We start from the raw sequence: 20,604 nt of genomic DNA on the forward strand, positions 1-20,604 counted from the left end.
TCATTTTTTACCAGGCACCATCTCTGACTGCTGAGAGAACACACATTGTTTCTTCCGTGTTTATTTTTATTATTTTTACAGCTTATGTGCTTTATTTACTCTTATTCCCATGCACAATATTAATTTTACACACTTATAAGCAATCAGTTAAGAATATCAATTGTATACTCAATAGAAAAATAGCACAATACACATATATGATTTTTACCTAGTGTCAAGTCAGATAATCTCAAAAGCCTGTCCCATGAATGATCATTTCTTAAACCACAAACTGTTCTTTCATTGATTAAACAATCATATAGTTGCTCAGGTTCACAGTCATGCATCTTATGTCTTAACTTCATTAAATATGCATTGATATTTTCTTGGACCTCTTTATTTCTACCAAAGAATGCATGTCTTACGTAGGGTAGAGTCTTCTTTGGTTTATAGTACACTTGAAATTTATCTTTCATCACTGCTAAGTTTTATTTTTTCCATCTGTTTTAGGGAAAAGGCACTAAATACTTTGATGGCTTCCTAACCTTTGCTATGAAGAAACATAACACACTGGACTTTCTATGGTTTATCACCAAGGCCACATTCAGTGAGATACAAATCATATGTTTGTTTCCAGTAATTCCAGTTTTTGAAATTTAGTCCAGTATGTTCAGTATCATTGGAGACTATATTAATGGCATTTCTAGCCAAAAAAAATGAAGCTAAATCTTCCACAAAACTATGGTCTAAATTCTATGCATATATCAGATGAACACTATTCAGTAATTAATGGTAAAAAAAAATGTATGGTGTTGTTGAAGAATGCCTAGATATTTATATTTTTGCACAGTTCAAATTTGAATTACAGGGTAGCACACATTTTTTATTTAGGTTTAGATTTGGACACTCAACTAACATTTAATATTTATATTGCCCAGTCGTGTTCACAAATCCACAAATGGTTAGCAACTTTATATGGTGGTTTTATAAGAGATTCTGTACAGAACTGAAAAAGGTGCTTGGTAAGTTGTATTGTTAATTGTTTCAGATCTAACTTTTGTATGGAATGTGGAGTAAGATAAATTTAATTCTTCATTTTATGTCTTCTCTTCATGTAACATACATTTGTGACATATGTAAAAACAGGTCAGCTACCTTTTGTTAAGACAACAACGTATTTAGATGTGGAGAGTTTATATAGTCTATCTTATAATCACATACCCGTCTCTGTTATACAACTCTTTCAAATATTTATGATGCCTACCAGTAACTTGTGTTCTCCTGTTACTTAGAATTTGCCTTTGTGTTTTAAATCTAAAGCTCAAAAAACACTTTTGTGTAGGATTATTATGACACAGAGGTCTGTTTTTAAGAGCATTTAATTTTTATGTACGGAGGGGGGGCAGGGGAACAGGACTGCAGATCTGGCTTTCCTGGGTGGCCCTCGGCCTGCCCATGCCAACAATTGACTCCCTCAGCTGACCCAGGTTTGAGATGCCACAGATCCTCTATCTCCCTTTCTCTAGAGCCAGGGAGATGGCTTCCCAGGGTGGCGCTCTAAAAAAGTTTCATACGTTCGTTATGTTTAATCTTTATGTACTGACAGGATTTTTAAAAAGTTTTAAATATTTGTAATGTTGTGTATGCACAGTACTATTTTTATTATGCATATGTTTCTAGCACTCACTTAATTGTGCTTTAATAAAAAATAAAGAGGAGATAAATGAACTCAAGGAAATGTACATATCCTGCAGTTTGTAAGGTGGGTGCTTCTTATACGGAAACTGATTAACTGAGGGTGGGTTATTTTGTAAAAAAGATTTAAAAAAATGTATGCAGGGAGATACTGTCCATAGCAATGGGATACAAAATGCAAATGGCATCCATGCAACCCTTACAGGAGCAGTTATGTGTCTGGTGTCTCAGTGAGCAAAAATTAAATAAATGCCTATTTCTGCCATATTGCTTTCAATTATGACACCATGTTCTGGCTCCCAGACTCAATTCCTGTATTCTTGTAATAGAGATGTTAATGCTTAGCATACCAGCTGAGGCTTAAGGCCTGTATATTCATGATAAACAAAGACTGAGATACCGTTACAACGAAGCTTTAATCACATGAGCCAAGGCCCACCCAGTCATATGACTAATGTAAGCAAGTACTTCTAATGTCTTAAACTATTTAGTCTGGTTGAGATTTGGGAGCATCAGCTATAACTAATCTTTTGTCTAAAAGTGTTTTCCCCTCAAAGGACAAACAGCAGAGGCAAAGGCAGCCAGAGTTAAGTCAGAAAAACATTTTTTTGTCACATGTCATACAGATAGAACTCTTTCACAAGAAATAGTTTGAGTTGTGACAGTTATTAGACTAAAGAAATAATGAAATTGTATAGCATACACACTAGCTGTGATGGCTGCTTTTGTAGTTGCTCTGATATGAAAAGTGTTCTTTTCAAATGAGGTCACTGTGAGGGAAATTCTCCTTTTCCTAAAGTGCTGCAAATAAGGAAATTATTATCTAAATGTTTCTTCCTAAGTAGGACTAGTTACAATTTTTGGTACCTGATGGTTTTAATAAGAATGTGTGCTGAGTTTTTAAAATTGAGGAGGATTCATAAAGGTTAACACAAACTATAGACAACATGTACTCTTAGTGTAATCTTTCTGCGTGACTAGAAAACACAAAATCTGCGATAGGTATGTTCTTAAAAACAGATTGTGTACACTTAGTGTAGGCATTAAGTTATTTGGCCCTGTCACAAATCATAACTGTTACAGGACTACTTAAAAAAGTAAACAACTTTTTTCAAATAAATTCATCCCAAGAGTGGTAATGATTTCAAAACTACAAAATGAAATCCATATTTAAGCTTCATTTTTGAATATAAGAATGTCATACTTTTCCTGAAATATAGTAAGAAATATTTCAAAACAAATTATTAGACTTCAGTAACCTTACCTGCTAGACCGTTGGTACTTGCAGCAAAATTGTCCAGATTTCATCTTTTCAGTGATGCCTTGCATGTCACCTCTATGTGATTTGTTCTGAGCATATTTACTGAAATATGTAAATGTTGCTTAAAATTATTTATTAATATAACAACATTTAGTAGTTGTCAGATCATAGGAGCTGGATGTCAGTATATATGGCAAATATGAAAATCTTATTCTAGATGAGAGATGACACCATACAACGGTTGCTCCTTATTCCATTTTCATAATGTTCATGTAGGTACACAAATATTGCTAATATTCATAACTAACAGTCCCTGTAATAGCACTATCTGGGGATTTAACTTAAATATAGAAAATAAAGCTGTAGAGATTAAGAAAAACTACTGGGGAAAATCATGACTTAGAGGAGCAGAACCATCGAAGAAATAAATGCTATTAGGGTGTAATGCTTCCCTACTGCAAGGACAGTGGCATGGAGCAGCCTATTCAAAATGTGAATTGCTTCTTCTGTTTTTTCTTTTCTACTGGGTATCATAAAGAAATATAGCACACATAATGTTTGACTCAAAGGAACGAAAAATGATTAAGTATGTGTATGGATTAGAGTTTGTATTAAAAAGTACACAACATTTAAGTCATGGGATATATTACCCTTACCTTGATGCCTTAGCTGACTTTAGGACACTACTACAGTAGTCGGATTTGATGATTTAAATCTTGCAGGGCACAAAGAGTTAAGCAAGGGGATGCAAGTAGTGAAGTCCCCTGCATGTTAGTGTGAGGAACTTTGCACCCCCCTCAGAAGCCTCCATTTCAAATTTCACTTTGCTATTTTTAATTCGTGTGAAATTCAAACTAATTATTTCTGAGATCACATATGAAAACAAGAAGGGGAACAAGCTCAGAGACACATGCATTGTTGTAAAGAGTCTCAGAGTTCCTACACACCTACAGGCAACTGAAATTAAATTCTTAAAGCAACAACTTAGTTTCTGAATTTGCTTTAAATTATTTACATTAGATGTTTCAGTCACAGAATAAAACTTGTATTTGTGCAATTTTCCTAGAAGAACTACAGTGTTACTAGGCAATACCTGTCATGATGTAGTTATTCTTCAGAATGAGGCTTTCAATCAGATACATTTCATATTTGCTTATGTCATCAGTGTTATATTTCTTGGCTGTCACTTGCTGCATTAAATGACACTGAAATGGAAAAGCCTCAGTCTTGAATCTGCTATAATTTATTATTTCCCAGTTAGTACTGCGTTTTGAAGCACTGGTAAGATTTCTAGAGCTTCGAGTTGTTTCTTTCACTCTGTGGGTGTTCTGTTTGTTTTATCTTCTTGATTTGTCAGTGTGTTTGATTATCTAATATATGAAATATGAACAAGCACAGGAATTTGTCTAGTTCCAACCTCACCAACACTAGGTTTGTTGCTTTGGAACATTACGTGGGTTTTATGATTTTTGGAATTTACTGTGACTGAGCTCATCAAAAAAGTTTTAAGTCTACTAGTTTTTCTGTTTTTTTTATTTTTATTATCTAATATATGGATACAGCACACAGAAGAATTGTGAATTATTTTATGCATTGTATGATTACTGTGACAAAGCCACACATAAGTTATTTCTGAATAAGCTGTCTAGAAACTTTCCATGTCTACAGCTGAGTTTTCTCAGGTACAATTATAAGGGTAGATAATTTGTAGGAAGTATTCATTATTTCATTTTAATAGTCTATAATAAAATAAATGCAGATACTTCACATATGGTACTATAAAAAGGAAGGTGCAACATTCCATGTGAACACCCTCATGCATCTTACTAATGAGGAAACTAGATTACAATCTGAAATTCTATAAATCATTAGAAGAAATTATTTATGATTTAGAGAAAGATAACTGCATGGTGAAATAGACAGTGTTATGTTGTAATCTGGAATTACTGAACATGTTAGGAGAAATTACTTCAGAAGTAGTATTGTAAACTAAATGATCCCAAATGCCATGGCAGCGGGGTGTAAGATTTCCTGGCAGGAAAAGCAGCATAACATCATCATGAGAAACAATCAACCTTTAAAATATGAATATAGTAAATTAAAGTACAGCCCTCTGTAAGAAGGGCATCAGAGAAGTTGGGGAAACACTAGCCAGTTCAAAGACTAGTAAGAATGTTTTAGGTTTCAGAGTGAATTTCAACCATTCAAATTAACTTGGCATTGTCTCCCAATGCAACATTTAAGGAACAGTTTATCATGTGTTAAGGCATCTAAGTCATAACACACTTTTTTGTTCTCCTTCTGACTGCTGAACTCCTAAATGTCTATCATCTTAACCACCTACGCATGCAAATGTCAAAACCTATATGGGCAGGCTAGAAGGGCATTATTGCCCTTGACTGAAATATTAGTAAGTATGTATGTATGTATGTATGTATGTATATAGTTATGTATGTATATATGTATGTACACAACTAATCTAATGCTTTTCTTTTCAGTGGTCCCATCCCTTTGTTTCATCCTTGAAGACTCAATTTCTGTTTAACAAACTCAGTATAAAAGAGCATTTGGAACCAGCTGTTCTCAATGTCCCACATCAGAAATGGACATCTTGCACAGAAAATGTTTGCACAGCTATGGTGACCAGCTCTGTAACTCTTTCATAATGCTACTTTCTTGGATTAAAGCAAGAGTTAATGCGTGGTATGAAAGCAGTTGATAATATATCCCTAAGAGTATAAACAACACAACGGATCATCAGTTTTCTTCCTAAATGAAAATATTGTATTATCATGACTTGGAAGATGACTGCTTGTTTTTTTTCTTTGTAAGTGCCCAGATAATTTAAAGTAGGTGCACAAATATTCTCCTCAGGTTTATTGCATTTGTGATCATCTTATCAGCACATATCGTACTGTACACTGCAGTCTTGTTTTAGACATTTATAAGCTAGTTTGTGTTTCTGTTCTGATTACAAATTAAAAACAAAACAAAAAAAAACACTCCACTAACCACAACATACATTTTGAATGCATACATTACACACACTGTTTCACAGCATAAAATAAATATTATACTATGATCATGTGGAAAATGCTATATCATTTCACTCACACTGCTCATCTATACTTATTCCTAAATGAGTCCATGATTTCCTCCATCCATCAGTGCATTGGGTGTGGATGGTATTAGGAATTATTATGATGTTATAGCAACAGTGTTGTAGTGAAGTTTTCTTCCTATCTTTTTCTTTCTTTTTTGTTTCTTTCCTTTCTTTTTTTCTTTCTTTCTTTCTTTTCCTTTCTTTCTTTCTTCCTTGCTTCATTATTTCCTTTCTTTTTCTTTCTTTCATTTCTTTGTCCAACAAGTAAAACCAGAATGAACCAGTGAAATGAGCTACAGTACATCAATATAAAGTATTCAGGGTAACGATTTGAAATGTCAGAACCTGCTAGAGTGGGACCTGAAAGTCAGAGTCTGAATGGCTAAAAAACTGACTTACATCTACTAAGTCTGAAATGACCATTTCTTGGAACAGTCCCTTTTGTTTGAGGTATGGCGATCTTGGAGTTGGTATATATAAATTTGGGGGGGTGCCCCCCTGCAAAAATAAGTTTAAAGGGGAAGAGCACACTTTGAGATTTGCTCTTCTCTTGCAGTTTTAGTCTTTTATGTTGGCATGTTGGCATTTGGCATTTCCAATGCTGAGATTTCAATAGGGTGCTGCCAGCAGTACAGAAAGCATGCAGAATCATGTAATAGTGATGGTGAGTTAAAAGTTCACTTCAAACTATGTGGAGAGAGTATAGCAATTTATGGACATTTGTGTACATGACAAAGGCATCTTGTTTAGCATATAAAGATGGCATTCATTTGCTATAAAGTTCAGTCTTAGTAGAAGTCTACATTTTAGGAAATAAATACATGCAATAATTCTGTTCACCATGGTAGCACAGTTACAAAACAGTGTATGAGCATAATGGGGCATCCTGTGTAAAATAATAAAACCATCATGAACTTCTTGTCCTTGGTGATGATTTTGGCGGTAACAAGCTGAGCAGTGCAGATCAGGCTTCCCTTATCCCAGCCTCAGCATATAATCTTGGCAGCATATCCTGAGTCCATCAAGAGTCTCTTTCCAATTGACTTTGCTGGGCAAATATCCCATTGGACACATCCATGAGTGATCCTTTAAAGGTGTCCAAATAATCTAAACTAGCTTCTCTAAACCAAGAAGAGCAGTGACCCTTCTCCAAGAGATTTCTGGATTACTGAGCTTCTCAATGTACTACAGATACTGAGCCAGCAGCCCCACAAAGGAATCTCATTGTCAGAACTTGTAGCTGTACTGTCATCCTTTTGATCACTTTGCAAAGCTCATAACCACAAGTGGGGATAGAGACACAGAATGACTGGAAGACTGATAGCTGCATCCTTTGCCTCAGCCCTCACTCTATCCCCAATCCAGTATGATGCCAGCAGTGCTGTAACCACTGCACCCATTATAATCCCATATGATATCTCTCCTGATGAAGATCCAGTGATATGTAAAGTCCTCCATTTGGACTAACTTCTACTCTCTCATTAAAGAACAATCCACTCTTCTAGGAGAGAACTGTAATTTTTGATTTGGAGGTTCTGATTTTCATGTCAGTAGCTACACACTCAGCAGTGTACTGTTGTGTGTTTGTTGAACATCCTAGTGGCTTAAGCTTGATTGGAAAACATCATCCTCAAACAACAAAATATGACACCATCCTGAACCCAGACTTGGTAATCTCTGGATCATTGCATACCATCCATAAAAAGTATGAACAAGAGGGAGACAAGACTCTCCCTTTGTGAGGCCTTATACCCAAACTTCCAAATGTTCACTTACCTGTGCAACAACTACTTGGAATATATCTACTGCTGAAAAAATGCCAAACAAAATTCTAAGGAATCTCTGTTTTCCAAATAACAAATTAAACATACAATACACAATTTGGAGTTTTGTTTATCTAGTATTATCTGTCTGAAGCACTGATTTGCATGTAGTACCAAAAACTTAGCATTTGACACAGCTTAAGACCACTATGTCAACTGTAAATAATGGAGGATTCTGTCTTTTAATCACTTTATTCAAATCCTGCAGATAAATACAAATGTAAATCTTGTCTCTCTTCACAACATTGACCATACTAGTCATCCATCCTTTTTGCTCTAACTGCTCTTTGATGACACCTGTAGTTTCCATTTGATACAGTTTCTGTCCTATTCTATTCCTAACAGCTGCTAGTGCTTTTCTGGGAGCATTTCTCATAACCATAGAATCAGAATTTATTGTATATCATATTCTCCTGTGAAATTTCCTACACCTGTAAATAAATCAGTATAGTCATATAATATATCATTGCTATTGCCCTGTATATTGACTGTGCAGCTTTTCTGGTAGAGATGTTTGATTAGTACTGTCAACTTGATTCAACATTCATAGCTTCTCACAATTCAACCAACACAAATACTAGAGAATTATTCTCTTTAATCACTGAATTTTGAAAAATAATTTGTACTTATTATTTTTATGCTGCAGTTAGTAGTTTTTGACCTATTTGGCCCCACCAGATTACTAGAATATGTTAACAATGTAAGCACAGTTCTCTGTTCAGTACCACTGAACTCTGGTGCTTCATAAGTATCTTTAGACAAGGATGTTGGCTGAGTAGTAGCAGATATCTCTGTTCTGTTACTTTTTATATTTCTGACAGGAAATCAATCTTCTAAACAATCCTATATGTTTATAAACATTTATTTTAATTAACTTTAAGTGTTATCTAGGATTATTTCAAAGATTTTTTTAATTTTCAATTATTTTTGTGTCAAAATCTTATCTGGAAATCACTCAAACATCCAGTCTGGAAATGAGCCATTCAAAAACAACTTCACAAGACTCAGTCTTCGAAAAGGAACTTCAGTCAGTTCTCACAGATATTCAGGAGTTATCCTTGGAGATGGATAAAATGGACAATAAACTGGACACCTTTTAAGAAAAGTGTTCAAATCAAAAGGAACAAATTCAGGAAGCTCTTCAACAGTAGAAGTCACAAATATCTGGCACGGAGGACTTTTTAAATGACTTAGAAGGCAGACTAAATGAAAATGAAAGTAACATCAAGTTTTTGCTAAAACAAAATACCCTTTTACTGAGCAAAATAGATGACCTATACAATAGGTCCTGTAGAAGTAATATCTGTATCTTCAGCTTACCAGAAAAATCAGAAGGGAATAATATGGTACGCTTTCTGACTGCCTGGCTTCCAAAGATAGTAGACCTTCCTGAAGCAATGTCATTTGGAACTGACATAGCGCATAGGTCTTTAATTACATCCTCCTCAAAGAATAATACTTCTCTGAGATCTACAATTGTGAGATTTTTTTCTTCTCAAGACAAGGAATTAATTCTTAAAACTGCCTGAGCAAAATATCCTATTAAAATACATGACAAAGCAATCCACTTTGGCAATGATTTTTCAGCAGTAGTCATATCTAAAAAAATGTTTTGTCTTTAATTAAAGAACTTAAAAAAAAAAAAATTAAAATCCATTTGCTGTTCCCTGCCAAACTGAAATTTCCCTTCCAGATGATATCAAGTTTTTTGATGATTCTGACACTGCCTTTTCATAGCTACAAAAAAATATATTTTATAAGGACTGTAACTATGTTTTTCTGAAGCAGCAGGCTAAAAGAACAGAATGGAAGTTTAACAAGAAGAAGAAATTAAAGACAAATGATTTAACTTCACTTATTTTTATTAGCCATAATAATTGTAGTTTATTTTTCATTATATTTTTTTTCCTAAAAACATGTGAATAAGTTGCATTCTACTGCCATATATGAGGTAAGAAGAATCTGGAGATTTCCTATAATAAGGTATCTAGACTTTCTTTATATTCTTTTATATATAACATAAACCAACCTTCATTTAGCTTCAGTAACATTTTATTTAATCTTTATATTTGTGCAACTTTATTAAGTGTAAGCTACTAATATAATTCTTACTCCATTAACAGTACCATTTATGTACAGATATTTAATGTCTGGGTCATTTTTTCTTCATTTACGGAGCTAAGACCATTTATCATCATTTATCTTTGATTCTGGTTAATGTATATATTGGGGTAATGTGAACATTTAAACTTGAACTTTTATCTTATCTTATTGTTACAGTCTTAACTTACCGGGTCTTCTTATATAAAACTCATGCATTGCTCTCATACAGTAATTTGTCTTGATTTTATTTTATTAAGCATTTGAGTAAGCTGAACTGTTTAATAATGATGCTATTTCTTTATTTGTTTTATATACTGGAAATAGTGTCTCTTACATCTGTTGATGTTTGCTCTTGTTGCTGGGGAAGTATAGCTGTGTTTTGGGAGAGGGCTACTTTGAGGTATGGCAGCATCAGAAATTGTGCTGCTTTTGTATTTGTAGATAACAATTCATGATGGCTTAGGTGCTGGTGTTTATTAGCGGTGAATATATAATCTCTATTCTGAAAGCTGTTAGTGCCTTTATGTTTGATATGGGTGGATGCCTTGATGGGATTATGGTGTGGCAGTTTGTGTGATTTGTGAGAGATTGTAGAGTGCTTGCTGCTGTTGTGTTGACATTTAATTTTTTTTTTTTCCTTCTGGAGATATTTGGGTTACTGTGTGTGTTGTGGCTGGAGAGTAGAGATGTTAAGTGTCTTTGGAGATTTGCTTTTTTTTTTTAGATAAAAGTGTTGGATGCTATCTGTGATTCTGATCCATTTGGCTTGAGCTTTCATTGAAGGTGCAGATCTTTGGTTTTTGCTTTGTGTAAACTGTTTTGACAGTTACAACTTCCCACCAAGGTCTCGTGTCCTTTAAGCTGATGATTTAGTGCTTGAAATGCTAATAAAATCCACCTGTCTGTCAGAATATATAGGGCGGATCTCATGTATTATTCATTTGATTTAATAGACGTGTCTAATATTGATGGTTTTAAGGGGAACAATGACAGAACATTAGTCTTCACTAAACACATTAAAAATAAATAACACAGATATTAAAATAGATTTATATTCATTTTTTCACCTTTAATTGACTTTTAAAGAATTGAGAGATTAAGCAGTCTCGGAAAATCCAGTGTAATGTATCATATGTTGTTTTTTAATTTTGTTGTTGATAGTACACATTTTTTACTAAGACTGTAATACACATTATTCTGTAGACCATTCAGAGGTAACCCATAATAATCTATAATAAGCAGACTATAATGGTAGATGCTGACACTTTTCTGAACAGCTTGGGGTTTTATGCCATATGACTTTTATGTTAAAGTCATTGTCCTTTTTCATGGATTTTAGGTCAATTGTTTAAATTACAAATTAGACATATAAATCTAATCTGCTTTTAGTTTGTTTAATTATTAGAATTACTGCATATTCTTGAATAAGAACAAATTAAATATTAAAAAAACTGAGTTTATATACAGTATCAAATTTGTTTTAAGAAGTATAGAGTCTAATATTACATGAAACTGTTTGACTTTGGTTAAAATATAATTGCAAATGTATTTATACATGTACTACTGCATATGTTTAAATAGCATATAATGAGAAATACAATTAATACAGTTAGTGACATAGAATTTCTGCTTGAAATATATAGACATACCTGATTCAAGATGTTAATATAAAATATTTTAGAAATGTAATGCTTTATAACTATACATTTAATTGGTTAAAATGGGAAACCTTTTTTATAGGACTGGTTTGTTTTTTTTTATATCTTGACACATAAATGTTATTTAGGTAACGGAGATACTCTCACTCTTGTTGATGGATGGGAAAGTTTGGATAGTTTGTCTAGCCAAACTATGAGATTTAGACTCCATGTGGGGTTTGAGGGATTTTAATTATCTATGTTCAACATTTTGGGATAAATTTTATTTTTGAGGTATCTACTACTGTTATTAATATGTGTACAGTTAACTTAGATCTTACTGCTTATATGATTTACAATATTCAGTACATGGTATTAAAAGTGGTTCAAAATTACTATTATTATTCTGAAATTATGAAAGCATCTCTAGTATATGTGTTAATCCTATTACATGACAACACTTAAGTGTATTTCTAATAATATTGATGCTTTAAATAAGGGTTGCAAGGGAGGGAGTTTAAATAGATATTTAAAATATTTAATTCTCAGCTTATATTTTTATAGGAGATACATTTATTACAAGCAGATATAGACAGACTTAATATTAAGACATCTTCTGTACTAGTTAGTTCTCATTATAACCAGAAAAAGAGAGGGGTAGCTATTTTATGGAGGAATAGTTTACCTACACCTAAATTATTGGAGCATATAATGATGAGAAAGGAATGCTCTGTTCAGTGACTTTAGAAATTAATAGAATAATATATACTTTCATAAATGAGTATTGGATTCCAGAAATAGGAGTTAGTTCTGGTAGAAATCAATTGAACCAAATAGACCCAATTTCAAAAGGCAGTATCACACTAGCAGGTAATTTTATTAAAGGCTCATGATATTAATTCCACTAGATAGAGAAACATATTGGCCTCTGCAAAAGAATTAATAAAGTTTATAGATTTATTTCATATAAGAGATATAAATGATTTTTCAGAACCTGATTCACTTATCTTCACTTGTTTTTCTAACAGATATAGAATCCAAGCTAGAATTGATAGAGTATAAATGTCTAAGGAGTTAATAGATTAAATAAGGTAAAGGTAATATTGTTTCCACTTTCAGACCATAATGCCATAATTTTTGAGCTGACATTATAACCTGGTAATAATATACCTACTAGATGCATACCTGCTTATATAACTAATATGAAAGGATTTAAAGATTTTTTCATGAAAGAAATTCAGAATTTTATTAAAACTAATGACACAGAAAGCATCTCCGAGATATATCTATGGGATTTTCTAAAGGCCTTTCTATATGGTAGAATTATATCCTGGTATGTTTTTTACAAAAGCAATGGGATAAGGAATTACTTGAGTTACAAGAAAAAATGATAAGCTAAAACTGGATAGTCAAAAGACAAACACCAATATGATAAAATAAATTAATAGTTTAAATGAAAAATATTTAGAGATTTTAAATCATAAGACTAGAATTAACTTGGAAAGGTTGAAGATAGCAAACTTTTCTGTTAACCTTAAATTTATGCATAACTTAACAAATAGAACAAAAATCTTAAGTAAATCCAATCATATTAAAAAAGAAAAAGGTCACTGAATGTAAGGATATCCTGAAGGAGTTTAGAAGTCATTTTGATATAAATAGCAATAACAACACATTAATAGACTCTCGGGAAGAAATTAAAATTTTTATTAAAAATCATATTAAAAACCAACAGAAGAACAGATGAAAATAATTGGTAACTCTATTAGTTTCTCTGAACTCAAAACTTAAATCAACAGACTAAAACCTAACAAGGCCCTTGGTAATGATAGTACTATACCTGAGCTCTATAAATTAATGTCAAAAGAAACCTCAGCTATCTTAAAGTCTTCTCAATTGTAAAAAAAATACTAAATGTTCCTCCTTCCTAGACGTATACTCTTGTCATGCCAATTCTAAAAACAGGAAAAGATCCTGTAAAAATGCTTCTCGTATACACCAATATCTTTACTAAATACTGATTATAAGTTATTTATGGCCATACATGCTAATAGAATAAAGCAGTTTCTACCATCCATGGTTAACGGTGATCAAACTGGATTTATATTAAACATAAATTCCTATGATAATCATTTATTATCAGTATTCCTTTAATGTTATGCAACTAAAATAAACAATAAACTAACATTAATAAACTTTTGACACTAATTTGAGTTATCTACCTTTAGTATTAAAGGAAAATACTTTTTCAAGCAATTTCATACATCTTATTAATTTTCTTTATCAGCACACTTAGGCATATGTTAAAATGGGTTCACATACTTTAAAGTCAATTAGGCTTTCTAAAGGAACTAAACAAGGATGCCCTCTCTTGTCTTTACTCTTTATTGGAGTCATAGAACCATTTTCCAATTTTATAAGATAAACCGAAACATTAAAGGTATTTAAGTAGGGAATAATTTATTATTTCAGATTCAGCTGTTTGCAGATGATATTTTATTGACTTTAAAGGAATATAATAATTCACTTCTAGCTGTCTTTAAAGCAATGAAAATCTTTCAGAGAATATCTGGTCTTAATTTTAATGACAACAAAACAAACCTTTTACCCATTAATATTAATACTAAGGATAAAAATAAAAAACATTAACAAAATATATAGTTCAAGGAAAAAAATATTTAAGGATAATTATTACTGATAATATCAATGACATAACACTCAACTACAATAATAGTTTAACAAATAGTCTTATACACAACTGGAACAAATGTACCTTCACTATGGAAGATAGACATTCCATAATTAAAATGATTATTTTGCCAAAAATATTATATAGCATACAGGCATTATCTTTTCTGCTACCAAAAAACCCGTATAAAACTGTTTAATTCTAAAATTATTATGGTTTCCTAATAAACCCAGATTAGCTTTAATCGACCATAATAAAGATTTGTCTTTTGGTGGTATTGGTCTACCTGACTTGGAATTATATTCAACAGCTTCAGTTATTAAGACAGTGACTTTTGGTTAAATAATCATTATACTGCAAACGGGATAGAGCTTCAAGAAAGTTTTGGGTAGAAACTGCTTACTTTAAAGATTCAAATTATAGTCCAGTTTTAAATAATGTTTTACTTTGGTTATTAAAACAGTATTTTTCAAATAATTCTAATACAGTAATTATTTTTTCCTATCTATCCATCATAATGAATTCCTTGAGAAATGTTATTTTCAGAAATCCAATATATAAAGCATGTTTTCTCGTATCTTTCCAATAGCTTATACTCACAATAATATATCCACGTTTAATTTACAAACAATGATTACTTTTAAAGAAAATAACTTCATATAGTGATTTCAGTTAATGGACAAAGCAAAATTACATTCCATTGACTATATAATAAATAAAATTTGGTTTGGATAAAGATTTATGGTTATATATACAAAAATTGTAGACGGTTTCTTAAATGCAAGACTAAATTGATGCAGCAGACTGTAAGAAATTCTGTCCCTAAATCAATGTATTTCTTATCTTTTTGGACACAACAGAATATAATAGAGAAAGATCTTTTCTCTAAGAAATATAAAGCAGTTTAAAAAGAAATTGACTATAATAGAGATAGTTACTGGAACTATTATATATTTATTAATAATAGGTCTCCAAATGAAGAGGATAAAAATTATTTTCATAGTCATCAAAACAAACTACTTCTTCAATTAAATGGAGATTATTCTCTTGGAAATGTATTCATATATCTTTCTTCAAACCTCATAAAATCAAATTAATGTTTAAAAAAGATGTTTTGTTGAAGATGTAAATTAGAGGTTAAAGCAGATTGGCAATATATGTTTTTTGATTGTGTTATATTTAAACCTTATTGGGACAATATAAATTCTTTCTTACAGGCTTTATTTGCTGACAAATGCACTTTAACAAAATCTTTAATTTTATTAAATTTCCCAGTACCTGAATGTGCTTTGAGATTAAAATATCCGTCTTTATGAAACATTTTCTCACTCTCAGGAAAAGTTATAACAAAAAACTGGAAAATGTATCTACTCCCTCTTTTAAGGAATTTATCAACATAACATCAGACATTTCTCAGTTGGAACTTATTACCATCAGAACAAGAACGACAAGAATCACTTTTTCATACATGTGGAACAACCTTAAAGAACTGCTAAATAAATAGATTTTTATGTATAATAACTTGTTAACTAATGAAACCTATTAGACATTTCATAGTTTAGTAGACATTTTGTAAATATTTTTTCTGTTATTTTTTTAAATCGTTTTTCTTTTTTATATTTTGATATATATTTCTATTAAACTTAAATGTTATTATGTTTTTATTTATTTATTTAAATTTTAATAAAAATTTTAAAAAAGAAGTATCTTCAGATAAAATATAATGGTTGCACTGATGTTTAATTGAAATTATTTTCTTATTCATCTTTCTCATTAATTCTCATCACCATTTGGCAACTGTCTGATTTATGAGTTTGTCTGAATATATCTGAGTAATTTTTAGACTTCACTATACACATTTTTACTTTATTTGTACCAAAGCCAGCTCATGTTCATATTTTTTCAACATGCAAATTAATTTTAGCATATTAATTTTTTCAAGCATACATCTTTGCAAAATGTCCTTTACTAGAACCAATTGTGATGCCCCTGCACTGGCACAGTAATCAAGGAGCCTCAATCCTCACCACTGACAACAGTGGGGGGATGTACAGATTTGGAGGATGACAAGTACACACACAATAAAGTACAATTTCCCTTAAGAGCAGGCAGAGACCACACTCAGTCTGGGGCTGGTTTCTCCCTCTTTCTCCAGATCCCCAGTAAGACTCCCCACTGGCACAGCTATGGGGTTGAGAACTCAACTGAATAGCCAAACCAAGACCTCCAGCACCTTGTCTAACCAGCCAGTGCTTCGTGTCCCTGCTGAAGTAGCTGACACACACACTTTGAGATTTGATTTACACACACACACACACACACACACACACACACACACACACACACACACACACACACACACACACACACACACACACACACACACACACACACACACATGCACACACACACACACACATGCACACACACACACACACACACGCACACATGCACGCACACACACACACACACACACACACACACACACACACACACCTGGGAAAGGCTGGCACAGGTTTACTAGCTATGCCTCCTTCTGCCCAGACTATAAGATAGTTTCCACCACCCAATACTTATCAGGTACTTTAAGGCCATTAGCAAAGGTGTCCAATCTTACTGTGTAATGTTGCTATTAATCCAAATGGTAGTTTGACCAAGAGCCAAGCTAGTAGGAGAGGCCTGTACAGTGTCACCAAGTAGATATGCAAATGCTCTAAGAGCTTAAATAGCTCTAAACAGACCAGCCACAATTGAAAGGTTTAAATATAAATAATAAAAGAACAAGACAACAATAATTATGTATTCACAGTGACATCAGAGTTCAAAATCACCTAAACATTTAAGACAACATTGCAGGACAGTCTCAAATAAATACAGAAAACATCTAAACTAATCTTTACTATGCTCCTAACTGTATCTAAGAGAAATTACTGTGCCCTAGTTAACTTACTTACAGCAAGGCAAGTGCAGAGATGGTGAGTGTAAGTTGTCAAAGACAGATACAAAATGCCCTGTCTCTCTCTCTCTCTCTCTCAGAGAGTTCTTAAATTAATATTGCAAATATTGCTGCTGGGTTACTTGCAACATGAATCACTTTTTGTCACCTGACATTAGTTACCAGGCTCAGAAACAACCCCCAATGATGCAGCAGCTAGCATTGCCCTGTGAAAATACATAGCCTTCAGATGTTTGCAGCTGCTAGAAGGCATAAAATAATAAAACACTTACAATACAATGCAAAAGACAACCTAGTTCTAGATATCCTGTCTCCTTGCTGCACTGAACCTAACTTTAATAGCACAATTATAAAAAAAATAATTTTAACTATTTTTTTGAAGTTTTGCAAGTCAACTCTCCATGTTCAAGTTCCCAGTGTTAAAACATTTACATTTACACAAGTACAATAGTTTATATACATTTCTGTTCTTTCCCAGTAGGGTACACTGTGGACACATCCGTATGCTCAGTACTTTACACAAACACTTCTGTACCAGCAGCTTCAGATACAGACAATATACAGTTATAATATAGTGGGAACACAAGCAATTGCATCCTGCTGAAATTCACAAATGACATATAACTATTTACAAAATTCCAGATAGCTGTGCTGGCATTATCTTCTTCTGTCACACTTCTATATAAATCATATTAATATTCACAAATTACATATAATTATTTACAAATTCCAGATAGCTGGGCTGGCAGTATTTCCTTTTGTGACAGCAGTCATACAAGATTTATTAAAATCAAGACATTTCATCTTATCCTGCTTATAGTCACACAATACATAAGATTGGAATTTCTTTAGCACATACATTTCTCTAGTGTCCATTGCTATCATGGTATACAGTCACATAGCTAACTTTTTATATCCACTAATTTTGCAATACTTCCTCACTTCACTTCTAATTTTGATTTTTATTTGATACATATTTTGTCATATATGCATCCATTTCCTAAGTTAATTCTTCTAACTTTATTTTAGTAATTTCACTTGATCTGTACCTATCTGTGGATTTTTATAATGACAGGTTAATCACACTTAAAGCCTACTCCTTGTTTAATCATTTCTTATACCACAAATTATTCAGTCTAATATGCAACTCTGTGAATTTACAGTCTTTGGTTCTATTCATCAACTAAGTAACATAAGCATCTATAGTTTGTGTAGGGCAATGTTCCATTGAAAAAGTGTAAATAAATTGTAAAGTATTTATAGTCTCATAATAATCCCTGAATTTCTATGTTAGTTTTTCTGTTTTGCAAGAAAAGTAAAATAATTAAATACCTTTAAGCCTTCTTCCTTAAAAACATTCAAAAATATTAATTCTTCGGTTGAGGTGTCAAACCAAGGTCCCATCTGCTTTACTTGGTGGAAGCTCAGGTGTATGTAAAAGATTCCATGACACCTACTGAAAAAAATAGGGGGGGGGTTATTGCTATATACATTACATATTATTTACATCTAGTTACAAATCTCCATATATTATAAACTTTAATTTAAGCATCCCCACTATTTTGTCCACAACCAAAACATTATTTTTTCTAAAATCTTTGTCAAAGTCCATTTTCCATTGTATTTAATTTCATTTAGTCTCTTGTTCCATATAGTCCATGAAGCATAAAATATTACTGTACATTTTCTTCACTTCTTCCTGTTTACATGAACCATAATAACCAAATTCTATTATGTCCATATTTATTTGTTCAAATGTTAACAATTTTTTCACCCTATTATCTTTACATATTTCTTTCCACAAATTAACTCTTCCACATTTTAAAAACACATGCTCAGTAGTCTCAAACTCTCCACATTTATTGCATATTATATCTGACTTTTTTGTATGGCATATTTGCCTTAACTGGCAATGTTCTAATAGACAATCTCCATAAAAAATCATTACATTCTTTAACCTTTTTATAGTTATTATATCTCATCATTATGGCCTTTTTCTTATCTATTTCTAAATCTTTCCATAGATCAGTACAATAAAATGCTTTCATAATACTTAAACACTATTCCTTTCTAGTTTTCTCATAAATATTCTTTATTTTCCATAACACAATTTTGTTTGGTACTCTTTAATTTCTTCATTCACAATGCTTTTACTTCATTTTTAACTTCCATTCCTTCCCACAATGTTTTGTTTTATAATATAGTATAATTTCTTTCAAGTTTTTATTTTCCTTCATGATTCCTTTTAATAGCTTATATAAAATTAAAGATGCTGCGTGTATTATTGGGCTTATTAAACTGAAACCTCCTTGCTCTTCTTTCATATACAGAATCCCTCTTTTGACTGGATTCAATCTAGAGCCCCATATAAAAGAGAAGATAATAATCGTTAATTCCTTATCATACTTAATAGGAATCATATAGATGTTCGCATCATAAGCAATTTTTCCTATTACCATGGTGTTCAACAAGTGTACTTTTTTCTATATGAAAATCTATAGGATTTCCAAAAATTAGTCATATCCTTTACTTCTTTGAGTACATTATCCCACTGATGTTGTCTGTATTCATTCCTTCCAAATGTTATTCCTAATATATCTATGTATTTTTCATTGAACTCAACACCTGCTATCATACCTTCAAAACCAAATCCTTTACTTTTCTCCTTATTTATACTTAAACCATTGTTTTTAATTTATACTTAATTTTTCATTTACTTTTTCCATCCATACTTTATTTTTAACAATGAACAATATCATCTGCATAATTATACATTGACAATTGTATTTCCTTCATCATTTTGTATACACCACTACTTGACATTTTATTAATTTCCTTCACTTTTGCATTCATAACTTATGAGAAAATTCTACTACTAGTTGGGCAGCCCCGCTTTATTCCACATTCTATTTTTATTTCTTCCCCAAGCCAGACATTTCCATTTAATTTCACATAGTTTCTTTCATAAACAGATTTTATTACTTATAATATTTTTTGCTTACATTATATGCCTGCAAAATTACCCATAATTATTTATACTGGATATTATCATAAGCTTTACTTATATCCCCTATCAGAACCTTCACATCCACATTTTTATGGTATCATCATTTATTTATCTTATAATCCATAATAACTCTAGACTTCCTTTTCCTTTTCTTCCAAATACATTTTGGTCATATGTATATTCTAACCATTTTTTCTGTAACCTTTTTGTTATTATTCTCATAAAGACTTTATAATTTGTATTATTCAATGTTGTAGGTCTCCATTTTTTTATCTCCTCTTTATTTCTTTTTTAAATATAAATTTTATAACTCCTTTACATAGGTCTCGCTCTTTGATTCCAGTTTCTAAC

The sequence above is a fragment of the Protopterus annectens genome, chromosome 1.part2, assembly GCF_019279795.1.
Source record: "Protopterus annectens isolate FY-2018-M chromosome 1.part2, PAN1.0, whole genome shotgun sequence".
NCBI lineage: Eukaryota > Metazoa > Chordata > Ceratodontiformes > Protopteridae > Protopterus > Protopterus annectens.